Source organism: Amblyomma maculatum, chromosome 5 (assembly GCF_055883805.1).
Source record: "Amblyomma maculatum isolate TAMU_Amacu chromosome 5, ASM5588380v1, whole genome shotgun sequence".
NCBI lineage: Eukaryota > Metazoa > Arthropoda > Arachnida > Ixodida > Ixodidae > Amblyomma > Amblyomma maculatum.
In genome coordinates, this window is record NC_139348.1 from 115,971,078 (window position 1) to 115,986,601 (window position 15,524).

The 15,524-nt window shown below is 41.7% G+C and overlaps 1 long non-coding RNA gene across 1 annotated transcript; it reads right to left on the minus strand.

The window, feature by feature from the left end:
* Positions 1-703: 703 nt before the first annotated feature.
* LOC146189287 (uncharacterized) lies at positions 704-8,878 on the minus strand. The gene is made up of 4 exons (XR_014707285.1): positions 8,821-8,878; positions 6,915-7,079; positions 4,296-4,394; positions 704-806 (listed from the first exon to the last, which is right to left on the minus strand). It is a non-coding gene; the product is annotated as an uncharacterized LOC146189287 (long non-coding RNA).
* Positions 8,879-15,524: the final 6,646 nt, after the last annotated feature.

A 15,524-nucleotide genomic window follows, 5' to 3' on the forward strand; every position in this document is an offset into this window, starting at 1 on the left:
AATTGACCATCATTTCTAAATGACTGTGCATTTCTTCATTTCGATATAATGTACTTAAGTTGTAAATATGACAGTTGACCGTCATTCTCAAATGACGGTTCATTTCATTATTTGGTATAATACACTTATGCCGTCAGTATGATGGCTGGCTGTCATTCCCACATGATGGTGTTGTTAATCATTTTGACGTACTGCTTGTGAACCAGGAATACAACGGAGTCATCAATCTGCCATTGTACAATGTGCCGTCATATTGACGGTTGCTGTGTCAGTTTGAAATACATTTAAAGCGTCAATATGACAACTTGACATGTTTTCACTTCACGGTCCAATGACATTAAGCACTTCTTTGTACAGTACAGCATCAGTTCAACATTTTTTATCGTTCAACATAAAGCATATTTAAGCCATCAATATAAACCTACAAGAATCCATCAATATCATTTTAGCGATTTGAATCTAAAACACATTTATTTAGAATTTCCTATAGCATCGATTGTAAGAAGCTGAGCAAAATTTAAGTTAAACTTTGTGCCGCTCTGAAATCGAGCCTCAAGAGCATGCAAAGTTAAACTGCTTCTCTTTGCCATTTGGATCTGTTCCTTTTTATTTCTAATCAAGGACTTCCACTGCTGCTGCTGTCAAGCTGCAGACTGACTCGCAGAATATCTTTAAAGAAGACACAAAAATTAGCACTTTCAAAACAACCTTTATTGTTATAAATGTGCTAAAATGTAATGTAAAAATACACTTTGAACTTGCAGCTTGCTGCTCGCAGATTCTTCCCAAAATCATGCATGGTGTATCTAGAAAACAGAATATGACGTATACTCATATTAGATACACGATCATATTAAGGGTATTTAAATAAAACAATATGGGGCCATAAGAAAAGCATCCAACATATGCTGAAACTAACTTCGGATATAAAAAATACAAACATTCAACACGTGGGCAACTTCTGTTACCATCATTGCATTCCAGTAATTTCTATAAAATGAGACAACAGAAATCTGTCCAATTCGTATTTATGAACTTTGAGTCATTTTGTCCAGCCTCTTCCCTGATTCTGCAAGAGATTGTGATTTTGTCAAGCTAGCCCGACATTCCAGTTTCCAAGTCCACTTATCCCAGCTGTTATTTCCCAAAGCCTTAGAAAATAAACAATTTGAACAGAGATGAAAAACAAAAGTTGAGATGACAGTCAAATTCTTTATAGTACCGTAGTTCAGGTAAACATTTTACACTGTCGGAAGGAATGGCTTCATTATCTTACTTCATTACCATTTCATCTCTAAGCCATTGAGATTATATTCATGCAATTACTTTTATGTTTCCCATGTGAAGGCAACTATATTGGTCAATTTTCTTCCTTTGCCTGATTCTTTCAGTTAAAGAACACAAACGCTTGAAATTCCTCAAGGTCAAACTTTCACTTATGGGGCACTTCATATGCTGCAATTTAGGCACAGTCTTAGTTGAATGCATCAGTACCATCTCACTCAACTGGCCAGCTCCGAGAAACAAATTGTCCCTCCCGCAAGGCACATTTGCAACCGCCACAAGACCGACAACAAACTTTTCAGATTCACTAGGGCTGCAGGAAGGTTAGGAAAATCAAATTTAGTACAAAAACATGACTTTACATAAACTTCCAATTGCCAACATGGTGGAGCAAGAGATTCGCAATTTTGTTTCCGTTCTGATGCTTGACTGTCTCAGCACATTGTTTACATAGACGACAAGCAGTAATCGATGACAATGGCTGTAGTGGTTCTGCAAGCCTAGGGCAAACATGGGCTTAGACGAAGTTTAGACTCAAAATAAACCTGCCACTGTGAGTTCACTCAAGGGTAGATGCTTGGGCTTGTTGGTTCGTGGTATAAAAGGAAAGAAGCATAGCAGAAAAAGACATGGACACACGGTCAAGACACACAGTGCGAACTTCCAACAAATGTTTATTTTAGTAAAGAAAGGTTTTTATACCTTCATATTACAGTGGGCCATCAGGCATGCACTAGCAAAGTATTTCTGACAGATACACAAGTTCCCTTGACAAAGTGCGACCAAAGGGCTGCTTGCATAATTTTATTTGAAAAGGGACAATCACTGGGCTTCAATTAATTTACGTGTTAACCTGTTTTTATGCACTTTTAAAACCACAGGCTTTCTGAGATGGTAAATGCATTCACACACATGGCAGTGAGTCGACAAACTTTTCCCGCACATGCTCTTCTACATCCAGCCCATGGTCTCGATGCTTATCATTCAGGCATCTGCCCATTTCTCCTACATATTGTTTGCCACATGGGAGAGGAATTTGGTAGGGAACATTCTCGGAGCAATAAACAAAATTTTCCCCAAGCTTGCTTGTGCAGCAGCCAACCGGCTTATTGAGCTCTGAAAAAGTTTTTGTGCACAGACGACTCAACTTGTTAGGAGCCGAAAAACCCGCTCTGCTGCTAGATCACTGCGCTATTTTCTTTTTAGCCCAGCAACACAGTGGCAGAGTTCTATTTTTCGGCTCCTTATAAGTTGAGTCATCTGTGCACGAAAACGTTTTCAAAACTCAATAAGGCACTTAGCTGCACAATGAGGCTTGAAGAAAAATCCATTTATTGCACTGAAAATGTTGTCTATCCAATTTATCTCTCCTATGGGCTGTGGCAAACAATATGTAGCACAAGTGGGCAGATGCTTGAGTGATAAGCTTTGGGACCATGGGCTGGGCATTAAGAGCATGTGCGGGAAAGGTTTATCGACCCAATTCCATGTGTGTGAATGCATTCCCCATGTCAGAAAACGTGTGATTTTAAAAGTGCATAAAAACAGGTAATTAGCACGTGAAATAATTGAAGCCCAGTGGATCGTCCCTTTCGAAAGAAAATTATGCAAGCAACCCTTCGGTCGCACTGTTGTCAAGGGAACTTGTGTATCTGTCAGATACGTTTTGCTAGTGCATGCCTTATGGTCCACTGTGATATGAAGGTATAAAAACATTTCTTTACTAAAATAAACATTTGTTGCACTGCATGTCTCTCCTACTTGTGTCCATGTCTTTTTGCGCTACATATTTTTTCTTTGCGCTCACTGAACGACCACATTTTGTGGGACACTTCCCTGCATAGTCTTGTAGTTCATGTGGCTAACCACTTTCAAAACATGGCAGTTATGGCTGTGAAAAGCCACCACTGCTACTGCGTTGCACTGCAGAAATGTGTGCGAAGGCACTCACAATTTTGAATCATTTCTTGAACATTTCCAAGAATGTGTGCAAAAGCAGAACACTAGATTAAATGGAACAAAATGGTCCTTGGCGCATGGTTTTGAATAATATTCAGAGCGTTCATTAGGCAAAAGTACTGTGATGCTGTATGTTCTTGGCAGTTCTTGTCAGTTTCATAGGGTTATTCAAAAATTCTAAGCATTTACCTAATCTCTTAATGATGAATTAATCAAGATTGTTGTATTTGCGAAGAAAGCAAGCACATGTGAGCTCTGCGAACTTTGAGCAGTGTAAGCTTTGGCAGTGGACGATATCTCAGAACAGTAAGAGCTTGCAGCCATTCGTATGTACTGAATGACCCCACTGATGATAATAGACTTGCTTTTATTAGGCTCCTTTCTGGATTAAATTTTCTGTCTGATCACATTTTCGGCCCCCTTGAATTCTGAATTATTGACTTTCCACTCTGCATATTATATAGTGGTTCAGCTCTTTGCAGCAGCACTGCGGCGAATATAAAAGGTTTGAAAAACTTATAACATTGGTTTTATGACTACTGCTGTGGTTCCCTGAAAATGTCGAAATAATCGAGAGTCGGAAAACTCACAGGTCAGAAATTTCGCCTTTGACTGCTACATAGTTAGTCGTTTTGCACATTGCCTGCTTCAAATCTCAGCAACTACAGATATTCAAATTTTTGGAGCTGCAAGAAATAATCACAGTAAAGGGTTTTTTGCCATTTACTTTAACTACCACAGCAACTACCAGCTGCCGCCGAATATTTCCTCGCCTTATTCTCAGACGAATTTAAAATACAAATGAATTCTATCTTAATGTACTACGCAATTTGCAACTTAGCCTTTCATGTCTAATGGTGCATCAATCAAGTCACACTGAACAACTTTCTTTAAAAACCTTTCATGTAGGAATGAGGTTCCTTGAACTAAGAAGAGTGAAGGAAATCCTAATGCATTGTGTAGATGTGCATTAACTCTAGACACTGCTATAAGCTATCACAGTAGCACAAGCCACATAACAGTGACAGTGATCAATTCAAAGGTCAACTCACCAGTGTAAAAACACCCGTAGCAGGCTCAACGACCTCGGTGAAATACCGCTGGCTGGCCCTTTTCCTCGGCCCTTGAAAAGGTTTATTTTTCCAAAGTACCTGTAAAATATGAATAGTAAAATAAATTAGATTGATTTGGTGAGCGACGCTGCTAACAATGGTTCATTAAAAAGCAGAGGGGTGGGAGAAACAAGAAAGTAAAGATATGCATGGAGTAGTTCCAGCATATACTCAATAATTTGTCTAAAAATGGCAAGGCCAGTGATGGTATGAAGTGTCACTGAACGAGGATAAAGAGGGCACGCCTCAGTTCGCAAGTCGAGCCAATGTTTCGATAAGTAGACTTGTCTTCGTCTGGCATGACATGGAAATATGACATGAATGAATTTTGAGTATGTCAAGAAATATTTTCCCTGCCTCCTCTTTTCTAATTACTTTGCTTCGTTAGTGTCGCAAAAATGAAATAATTGTTAAACCTAGCTTGACATTATCTTGCAGTTATATCATGGGCACATCTTCCATATATTCTTATAAACTGAGGCAAATTCCCATAATTTTTTTTCACCTTTCCCACGACTTTTTAGTAGCCTGTATCTATGCGTAATCGAACATTAAACACTATAATGCTCAACAAAAATATTGATTTATTTATACCACGCATTATTTTTGATTAGGATAGCACATGTTACCTCAAATATCTCCATCACCGGCCTTGGTAGAACGAGAGGAAGAAGAGGGTTTACACGGTATGATGGAGCACTGAACAAGGGTAAAGGGGGTACGCCTCAGTTCGCAGGTATAGAGCCAACGTTTCGACAAGTGGACTTGCCTTCGTCTGGGCTTAGATGAAGACAAGTCCACTTTTCGAAACGTTGGCTCTACCTGCGAACTACGTTCTGCCCCCTTTACCCTTGTTCTTAGATGAAGACAAGTCCACTTGTGGAAACGTTCGCTCTACCAGCGAACTGAGGCGTACCCCCTTTACCCTTGTTCAGTTCTCTATCATACCGTCTAAACCCTCTTCTTTCTCTCGTTCTACCAAGGCCAGTGATGGAGATATTTGAGGTAACATGTGCTATCCTAATCAAAAGTAATGCGTGGTATAAATAAATCAATATTTTTGTTGAGCAGCATAGTGTTTAATGTTTGATTACGCATAGATACATGCTACTAAAAAATCGTGGGAAAGGTGAAAAAAAATTATGGGAATTTGCTTCAGTTTATAACAATATATGGAAGATGTGCCCATGATATACCTGCAAAATAATGGCAAGCTAGGTTTAACAATTATTTCATTTTTGCAACACTAACGAAGCAAGAGTAGTTAGAAAGGAGGGGGCAAGGAAAATCATTCTTGACATACTCAAAATTCATTTCTATGTCATATATAATGTGACTCATATATTTTGGCATATAGTTGTCTAGAATGCCTTGAATGTTTATAGTGCATAATCTTCTTTGAGGCTGAGTATGCTGAAGTGGTGAAGAGAAACATGTTTGGGACGTCCTGATGGCAGACATGTTCACACTCTTAATATGCTCAACTATACAGAATCATTACCTACTATACGTGCTTCAAGAGGAAAAGAGGGTAATCTTCAATAGTAGTAGGTTGCAGTTAGGGCAAAAGACTTAACTTACTTCGAGATGCAGCTAAATAAATCGAAGCAGCCTCTACATATGACGATGAGCAACAGCAATGAAACAACATTTTCACATTATTACCGTGAAAACCTTAAATATCAGTCCAAAACACAGGACGCGAACTCAAAACCTTCAGGTAGTTACATGGACATTACCTAGAGTTCAGTAAAGGAGGCTATTAGATCTCATTAACAAATTGGTTGCTTCCTATTTAACAAAGTAAATAGAATGTACTGTCATGCTCAATACGAGTTGCAACGCATCACGAGTGAATCAATTCTGGCATCCATGCAACAATAAATTAGTGAGCATTTAGGGAGAGCATGCAACTTGTAAAAATAATAAATGAACTCTGTTATCCATTTCTTCAACTGAATGAATAAATTGTGAGTAAGGCTATAGTCAGTGTGTGCCAAGAACATAGCTCCTACTGCATATTGTGCGTTGTAGTGCATATTAAGTGCGACAGTACATTTTCAGAAATTTTTATGCAAGTCAGAAATGTATTAAGCACATGATGTAAAATGCATTACTAATATACATGATATTTACTAGTGTAAATTATTTAAGACTGCCATCTTGCCATGCTAAATACCTGCTAAGTAATTTTTTTACGCATGATAGTCAGGCACAACTAAAGAATGAACCAGCAGTTGCTCTACAAGTCCATTCAGCAATTGCCATCAAACAGTTTTATGATGGCATGGTTGATCCAAGTGTAGAGTGTTTATTCACCTTTCCTAGTCATCAAAATAAAAAAAATATCAATTGTGCAAGTTGTTCTATGGAACCCAATATATACAAAGCCTCAGCAATGATTAAATTCCTCGAAAATTAGAGATGAAATTCTATTTATTTCCTAGCAACTAAAGGGCTTTATCCTTATAATAACACTTATATCTTAAATATGTAACCAGTACAGAAATTACAACACCTGATGAAAAGATTTTTTCCCATCATTTGAAACTCATTTACCTCTGCAAAAACACCATAGTAAGAGGGCGCCAGGTGGATAGGAGATATTGAACACGAAGAACGCTCCAAGTAGTAGTGCCATTGCTTTCTCCATGCTTGCAATGCTAAAGCACTCTTCTTCATCTACTGCCAGCACAACTCGATGGATGTCCCCCATGTCTGAGCCTGCATGTGAAAATCACATTACTTCACATAAACCTTCATCATGGGTGCACAAAACAATTATGATTTGCAACATACTTTTCATAAGTACATAGACAAATATGAAATGAATCTCAAGAATAATAACATACAGGACTATTGTTTCTATATTAATATAAACTGTCCAGTTGTAAGATGAGCAAAAACTCTCAGCATGGTGCAACCCGCCTTTCTTGATTTAGAACAAGTTTTTCTAGCAAGAGCACTGCTTCTACAAAATGAGGCTATCTATTAACAAGAAAATATAATAATATATGTACACAAAATAGACTCGATTGGAAAATGACTACTGACAGACCATAAGGATTACAGCTACAACTTTGCCCATCTAAATAAAAAAAAATGCTTACAATATCTTCTAATTCTAGAAACAAAATTATTTAAAAGTAATAGCACTGCGAACTCATACTATAATGCCCCTGCGGCCGAAGAAAGACAAAATCTTGTTATCAAACACCTTTCTCTGCGCATGCGACCATGGTGGCGGGGCTGCCACGCAGACGGCTCTCTGGGCAAAACGCAGCAGCGGGCTGCTCTACTGTGATGCTGACTGGAGTCGTGTAACGCTTGGCACGCGGTTTTTTTCGCGCGTACGTTCGCCTACTTAAGTACAGAGAAGAGCTGGCTGAGGCTTTCAGCGAACATCGTCCCAGCAAAAAGCAAAAAGAGACAGAAGGTATTGTTAACAAACACCTTTCTCTGCGGACTGCAGGTGGTCACGCGGTAGACGAAAGACAAGCCGGGGCACCATGGCCGCACTGTGGCCCGCAGCGACGAGTTATATGATAGCTCCCAAGAGCAGCGCCGAAGGACGCAGGTGTTCAGGCGGGCGCTAGGCCCCGCCGCTTGAGCAAATCGACTATGAGCGGCAGCAAGACGCCATCTTCCAAATTTTCCGCGCACGCCATATACCCTGCCCTGGCGGCTAGGCGTCAAAGAGAGATAAAACGATCTTAAAACAGACGGCAGCTCGCCAGGCATCGGATGTTAATCCTTTCAATGTCTGCAGTCACCAAAAGTAGCAAAACACTCAAAACTGATCCGTGCATTTTGATATAAAGAAAACAGCACATAAAAAAAAAACAGCCAGCGTTGTCCTGTGCTTTTAATAGGCGAATGCACACGTTTAAAATATGAGCCTCTTGACATCACTCCGGTCAACACCACAATATTTCAACCCGCTGCTGGGTTTCGTGTTTTTGAACACGCGAGAGCCCTCTCTGACTGCTGCTCTTCAATCACCGAGAACAACGTACCATTTAACTTATGCACCTGTATCATGCCCAACGTGCGGTCCATGCGCGCTTTAAAAATTACTTGCACAATGCGCAGTGAGCACCCTGGCCGTGAGCCTCGCCATTATCACATATATTCAGCAACCCCATCTCCACAGCAACTCCTTCCTAATCACCTCTTATACGTAACCTTTCAATTTGTGACGTTAAGCCGCACAAACCAAACCATGGACACACTTTGCACAAATACCCGTGAAAAATTCATGTTCTCTATACAAATATATCGCGCCTACAACTTTCCCTTAACGAATGCTAGCGGACAGCCTTCTGTCGTTATGTGGAGCACAATACGAGCGCACGCCGGTTGCCTTCAGATGCACGTTTCGCATAAGCTCGGCGCACGCGCTTGTATCCTACACCACAAGCTCCACAAAGTCTTCAAGTAAATAAAAAACACGCAGTACACTTACCGTAATCAGGCGGACTTGGTCGGAGACTGCAGCTTCGTGTGCGGGGCTGACTCCGAACAACGCAGTCCTTTTGCAAAGTGCAATACAAAATGGCGCAACACACACAAAGGAAGAAGGAACACGAGAAGCCGACGAAAACGGCGCAGGAGACGTCGACCTCGCACGCAGTCAACGCAGCGGCAGGCTGAGTCTCGCCCGACGCCGAACAAAACATTGCGATAGGCCAAACGCGGATCACGGGTTGTGTGACGTAACCCAAATGGCGGCGAACGATCTGCGCGCATTGTGTTTGTTTTTTAGGACTCCTGGTCTCTTCACTCTCTCCCGCTATTTGACTCCTCGGCGGCAGTTTATTCTGTTGGCGTCAGCGCTCCATCAAAACTGAGTAGAGGGAGGCCGTCAAAGTGACGAATATTTTTTACAGTGTTCTCTGCACGTTACGAGTTGTGTCGGCAGCCAAGCGTATGCATGCAAATGTTCCGAGCGCGAACTTTGCCAGCAGCGCCTTCTGGCACATCGCGTCTTTCAAGAGGGGGGTACAGGATGCCAGCTGTCTCGGTGGACGCACTCATCTTAATCAAATTGGGCTTTAAGGCGACAGCCTTTAATGCTTCATCGTTGTCGTGGACAAAACGTGTCCCGCTTTTGCGGCGGCTCTGATTGGTCGAGACGGGATGACGTCATGGAGGTATCGACCAATCACAAAGCACCACCACAGTATGCGCGAATGCGTGCGTGCCTTATATAGTCATGTGCCAATCAATGACTGATTAATGTAACGAAGGAGTAGCTAACGACTAATCAAATTGTTTACCAATTACATATCTATTCGCTACTCTAAATAATTAACTACTTTCATTAATTAGTCATTACTTTGTTAATTATGTCATCAGGCTTTCTCCTTTCACTACATTAGTCGCTAAAGTCCCTCGTAATATTTCGCGTCATGCGCGTATACGGCATTAAATAGTGGGATTTAAAAAAGTTTTGGAACCTAATTTCGACTGCATTTTTTCTTTGTCAGGATATTTTCTTCTTTACAGGAAATTACTATACATGGAATACCATACCAAATTTCTGATCGAAAATTCCTCCCATGTATGCTTTTTCGGTTTCAGTTGCGCTCTGCCGTCAGAAGTCAGCTTAGGCCAAGTGATGCAGGAATACACTGCAGTAGAATTGCTGCCTCTTTTTGGTTCCCATCCCGCCTCTCAATGGAAGTATAGTTTTAACAGGATAGTAAACTTAACAGCGTTAAGCGACTTTATCGCAGATTTTTACACCTCGCGTGACTTATGCTGACTTTCTTCGCAACAGCCAGCATTCGGCTCTTGAAGCCGAGAATGCGTGAGACATAATTTAGGTTATAAGTTATTCAGCGCTCGTAGGCGTACACCACTTGGCTATCCGCTTTAATAACGTCTTACACATCATCGTAAAGAAGAAAACATAAAACCAAAAATTTAGTGCATATATTAAACTAAGCGCTTTAGAAGCACCGTGGTAATCAAGCACGCTATGTGTCAGTCTGAACACCCTACCTTTACTACCGAAGTGAGGGCTCTTAACGGACTTTTAACGTGCACTTACTAAGAACGTAACCGGATAACAATGAAACACCGGCAAGAGCGCATAGCTACGCTCTGTTTCGTTTTTTTTTTCTTCGTTTTCTCGTGGCTGCACGGAGCCGCTATTGATTTGGTCAGCGCTAAGTCATCTCAAGTTAGACCGTCCGATTCTATGCTTGAAGTCTGGAGCGCGAAACGTGATGTTTCTTTCACACCTGCGATGAAGTTCTGGCACGCAAAGCAAAGCGTATTTTGCAGTTATAAACTCCATTTAAAACATTCTCGGTCACCTAGGCAACCGAAAGTGCATTACAATGCATTCAGGGGAATTCACATAGAGGGTGATATGCCAAACTTAGAGGATGGCATCCAGCGAAGAGCAGTGATGTGGATACAAAAAAAAATGTAGCTTCGCTTGAGTTTGTGCTGAAGAATAATTGCTTCTTTCAAATTTTAACTCACTGTAGAGAATACCGCGTAACATATTAGAAAGAGGCGGTTCCCAGGTCGAGTTGATGATTTCGGTTTCGCACTACCACTTACCAGTCGTCCTAGTTAATTTAGTTGATAGAGTGGCTGTTTTATTCAGCCTGTATCACCGAGTTCGATTCCCAGAGCAAGAGCTGTTTTTCTCCAGAGTTTGTCTGAAAGCTGTATGCCTTTCCTTTGCGGCCGTACATGTCCGCGTTTGAATGAATGCTCTGAATTAGTGCAGCAGTAGAACGACAGAGCAGGGCCCGTATTCTGGAACTGTCGAGAAGTCCGCTTTTCAATGGCTGCCGCTTGCACTGCATGGATCAAAAATGCGGCGAACACTTCAGCCCTTTCAATCGCGCTGATGAAAAGTGTCCACAAAACGGTTTCCGCAAAAAGTGCGACCTGGAATTGTCTGATCGGATGTATGAAAATTAATTATTGGAAATAATTGATTACATCTAGTTGAGAATAAAATAGTATGAAATGAATACTGTACCGATAATGCAAGATTAGATAGTGATAGTTCATGACAGAGATAGGTAATAATAAATAGCAATTGTAGTAATGATGCTCAATGGCAGATATGATAGGTATAATGACATCGGTAACAGCTAGTAATAGTGATGTAATCGATAGTGATAATGACGATAACAGAGATATCAATAGCAATGGTGATAGTGGTTGTTGATAGCGATTGTAATAGTGCGATAGTTAGTGATAGCGGCGGGGGATGACACATATAGCGATAGTGATGGGAGTTAGTGACAAATATAGTGATAATTATGATGATAACAAAATATCGACGTCAGTGTTCGAGTCCGGTAAGGTCGCGGGTTCGACCCAATAAGGTCGAGGATAGCAGAAAATAGGAAGAAAGAAACGCGTTGGCTTTTTAGACGTTTGAGTAGTTTTTAGAGCAATCCTGTAATCTTTTTTTTTTTTTTTTAATATAGCACAAGTGTCATTCCTGCCATAAGAAGAAGGGATTAGGCCAACGACGTAACCAGGAAGATCTGTCAGATGTCGTCCCGCAGCATTTAACAGTTGCGCATTCGGGGCGGCAACCAGTCGGCTAGGACCGAAGTGGACAATGTACGAGACCATAGGATGCAAAGCATGAGCATAACGATATAGCCGCTCTGAGGCAATGACAAGACGGCTGGGCGATGCAGTGATATCACCTACTCATAGCTTCCTTTATACGTATGTCTAAGTGCTTCCATTAGTAGTTTGCAGCTTCCACAACGCTTTGAGCTCTGCCGCTCGATCTCCTCCTCGCCCCTTGCATGCGGACGGGTTTCTTACACGCTTTTCTGGACGTCGATGGGTTCTCCGCCTCTGCTATAGATATATACTATGTATATCCGTGTAACGCATCAGCAATTGGCGTTTCCGTGCATATCTATTTTATTGCAAGAGGACTTTATTGCAAAATGCCACTTATCTGAAAGTTGTTAATATTTAGCTAAACAGTATAAGGTGCAGGGAATGCACTGCTGGAAATACTTCCGTTATTAGATTACTTTTTTGTTATTAGATTAAACCGGTAATAGTTATTTTACGGCACATTGAAGTTCAATGTTGTTAGGACAGATTTAATGAGCCGTCTAAATTGTGGAACGAGACATTTGTAAGCATAAATTGAAAAATCTGCCCCGAGTATTCCATACTATAATCATAGAGCAGTAACATTTGTCACAACGTACTGCTATATCTGCTCTAGATACTTGAGATATCCTTGTTGTAAACTTGCAGTCAAAAATTGCTTTGAAATAATGAAGAATGACCAGAGATGTGGTATGAGTTGCAATTATTAATTCGAATTGCAGTTAATACTTCATCCAACAAATTCAACTCATCATAGGTAGGTAAACTATGAGATGCAGATTTCGAAGCTGTGATGTCTCAAAAAATCGTATTTGAACAACTTTCGTCCCCTCTTAAAAAGGTGGTGAGGTGCAGCGGTGGCGTAGCGGTAGAACATCCGCCTCGCATGCAAGAGGACCGGGGCTCAAATCCCGGTGCCACGCAATTCTCCACCGGATAAAAAAAAAACCGCGTGTTGATGGTATTGCATAAACAGGTTTGGAGTGCGACCTGATGCCGGTGAACACCTCTCCGGCAACGCACATCCTCACCAGAAAAGGAGTTGGCCATCCTGGTGCAGTAATTGGACGCAACCTCCTATGATAAGCTCCATACAACCCCGGCCCTCAGTCACCAGCGGCTGCGGAACAACTGACCACGGCGGCGGTCAGACCTGTGACGCAGCAGGGGGTGCTAAGAACTTCTGGCTCCGCTGGACAGGCCGCCATTGCAAACTGACCCTGGTAACGTTTAACGCTAGAACCCTAGCTAGTGAAGCTAGTTTAGCAGTGCTGTTAGAGGAACTAGAGGGTATGAAATGCGATGTCATAGTGCTTAGTGAGGCTAGGAGGCCGAATGAGGCATATACTGTACTGAAGGATGGGCATGTACTGTGTTATCGAGGTTTGCCAGAGAGGCGACAACTAGGAGGTTTCCTTGTCAATAAGTATAGAGCGGGCAATATACATGAATTCTATAGTATTAATGTGAGGGTGGCAGGCATCGTGATTAGGCTTAATAAGCGGTATAAACTGAAGCTTGTACAGGCCTATGCACCTACATGTAGTTATGATGACCAGGCAGTTTAAAGCTTCTACGAAGATGTAGAATCAGTAATGCGAAAAGTAAAGACGCAGTATACTGTACTAATGGGCGACTTCAATGCCAAGGTGGAAAAAGCAGGCAGGAGACCAGGCAGTAGGTGACTGTGGCATTGGTTCTAGGAATAGCAGGGGGGAGTTAATAGTTGAGTTTGCAGAGCGCAGTAACTTACGAATCATGGATACCTTCTTCAGCAAACGGAAGAACCGGAAATGGACATGGAAAAGTCCTAACGGGGAGACTAAAAATGAAATTGACTTCATACTGTGTTCAACCCCCGCCATTATACAAGATGTAGAGGTAATCGGAAAAGTGCGATGCAGTGACCACAGGATGGTGAGGTCCCGAATTAGCCTAAATCTGAAGAAGGAACGCAACAGATTAGTAAGAAAGAAACCCGTCAACGAATTAGCGGTGAGAGGGAGGGCAGAAGAGTTCAGGATCTCGGTAAAGAATAGATATTCAGCTCTAACTGAGGATGGCGATATTACCCTAGAGGCAAGGAACAATAATTTCAGAGATATCATTACTGAGTGCGCGGTAGAAGTAGGCGGTAGGATAGTTAGAGAGGATACCGGTAAGCTGTCCAAGGAGACGAAAGATTTGATTAAGAAACGCCAGAGTATGAAAGCTTTCAATCTAACAGACCAGATAGAATTGGCAGAGATATCAAAGCTAATCAATAAGCGCAAGGTGGCCGAAATAAGGAAGTATAACATGGAGAAAATTGAGCATGCTGTAAAGAACGGAGGAAGCCTTAAAGCGGTAAAGAAGGAATTGGGCATAGGCAAAACCAGATGTATGCAAGGCGGGCAACGTCATCACGAATATGGACAAGATAGTCAAAGTAGCCGAGGAGTTCTATACAGATCTCTACAGCAGCCAAAGTAGTGAGGACCGTAATGCGATAGGCGGTAGGGAAAAACAGTCAGACGTTCCACCAGTTACGAAGGACGAAGTCAAGAAAGCATTAGAATCTTTGAAAAGGGGGAAATCAGCTGGAGAGGATCAGATAACTACAGATTTGTTAAACGACAGGGGGGGGGGGGGGGGGGGGGATATCGTGCTAGAAAAACTGGCCACCCTGTATACGCAGTGCCTGGTGTCACCGACGATACCGGAACCATGGACGAATGCAAACATTATCCTCATTCATAAGAAAGGGGACTCTAAGGACTTTAAAAATTACAGACCAATAGCTTACTGTCTGTTACGTATAAGGCATTTACTAAGGGTATCGCTAATAGAATCAGGACAACCTTAGACTGCAATCAAGCAAAGGATCAAGCAGGGTTTCGGAAACGGTACTCTACTAGCGATCATATCCATACCATCAACCAGGTGATAGAAAAATGCTCGGAATATAACCAGCCCTTACACATAGCATTCAATGATTACGAAAAAGCATTTGACTCAGTTGAAACTTCGGCGGTGATGCAGGCATTGCGAAATCTGGGGGTAGACGAGCCGTACGTGAAAGTGCTGGAAGATATATACAGGGACTGCACAGCAACCATAGTTCTGCATAAGGAAAGTAACAAAATTCCCATAAAGAAAGGTGTTAGGCAAGGAGACAAGATCTCCCCAGTACTATTCACAGCTTGCTTAGAGGAAGTACTCAGAAACTTGGAGTGGGAGTAGTTAGGGATAAGAGCAGATGGAAAATACCTCAGTAATCTGCGATTCGCTGATGACATTGCCTTGCTAAGTAACTCGGGGGATGAACTGCAAATAATGATTGATGACCTAGACAGGAAAAGTAGAAAGGTAGGCTTCAAAATCACTATGCAGCAGACTAAGGTAATGTTCAACAGCCTCGGGAAGGAACAGCAGTTTACGTTAGGTAGCGAGGTACTAGAAGTAGTAGGCGAATATGTCTACTTAGAACAGGTAGTAACCGCAGATACGGACCATGAAAAGGAAATAACAAGAAGAATAAGATTGGGATGGAGCGCATTTGGCAAGCACTCG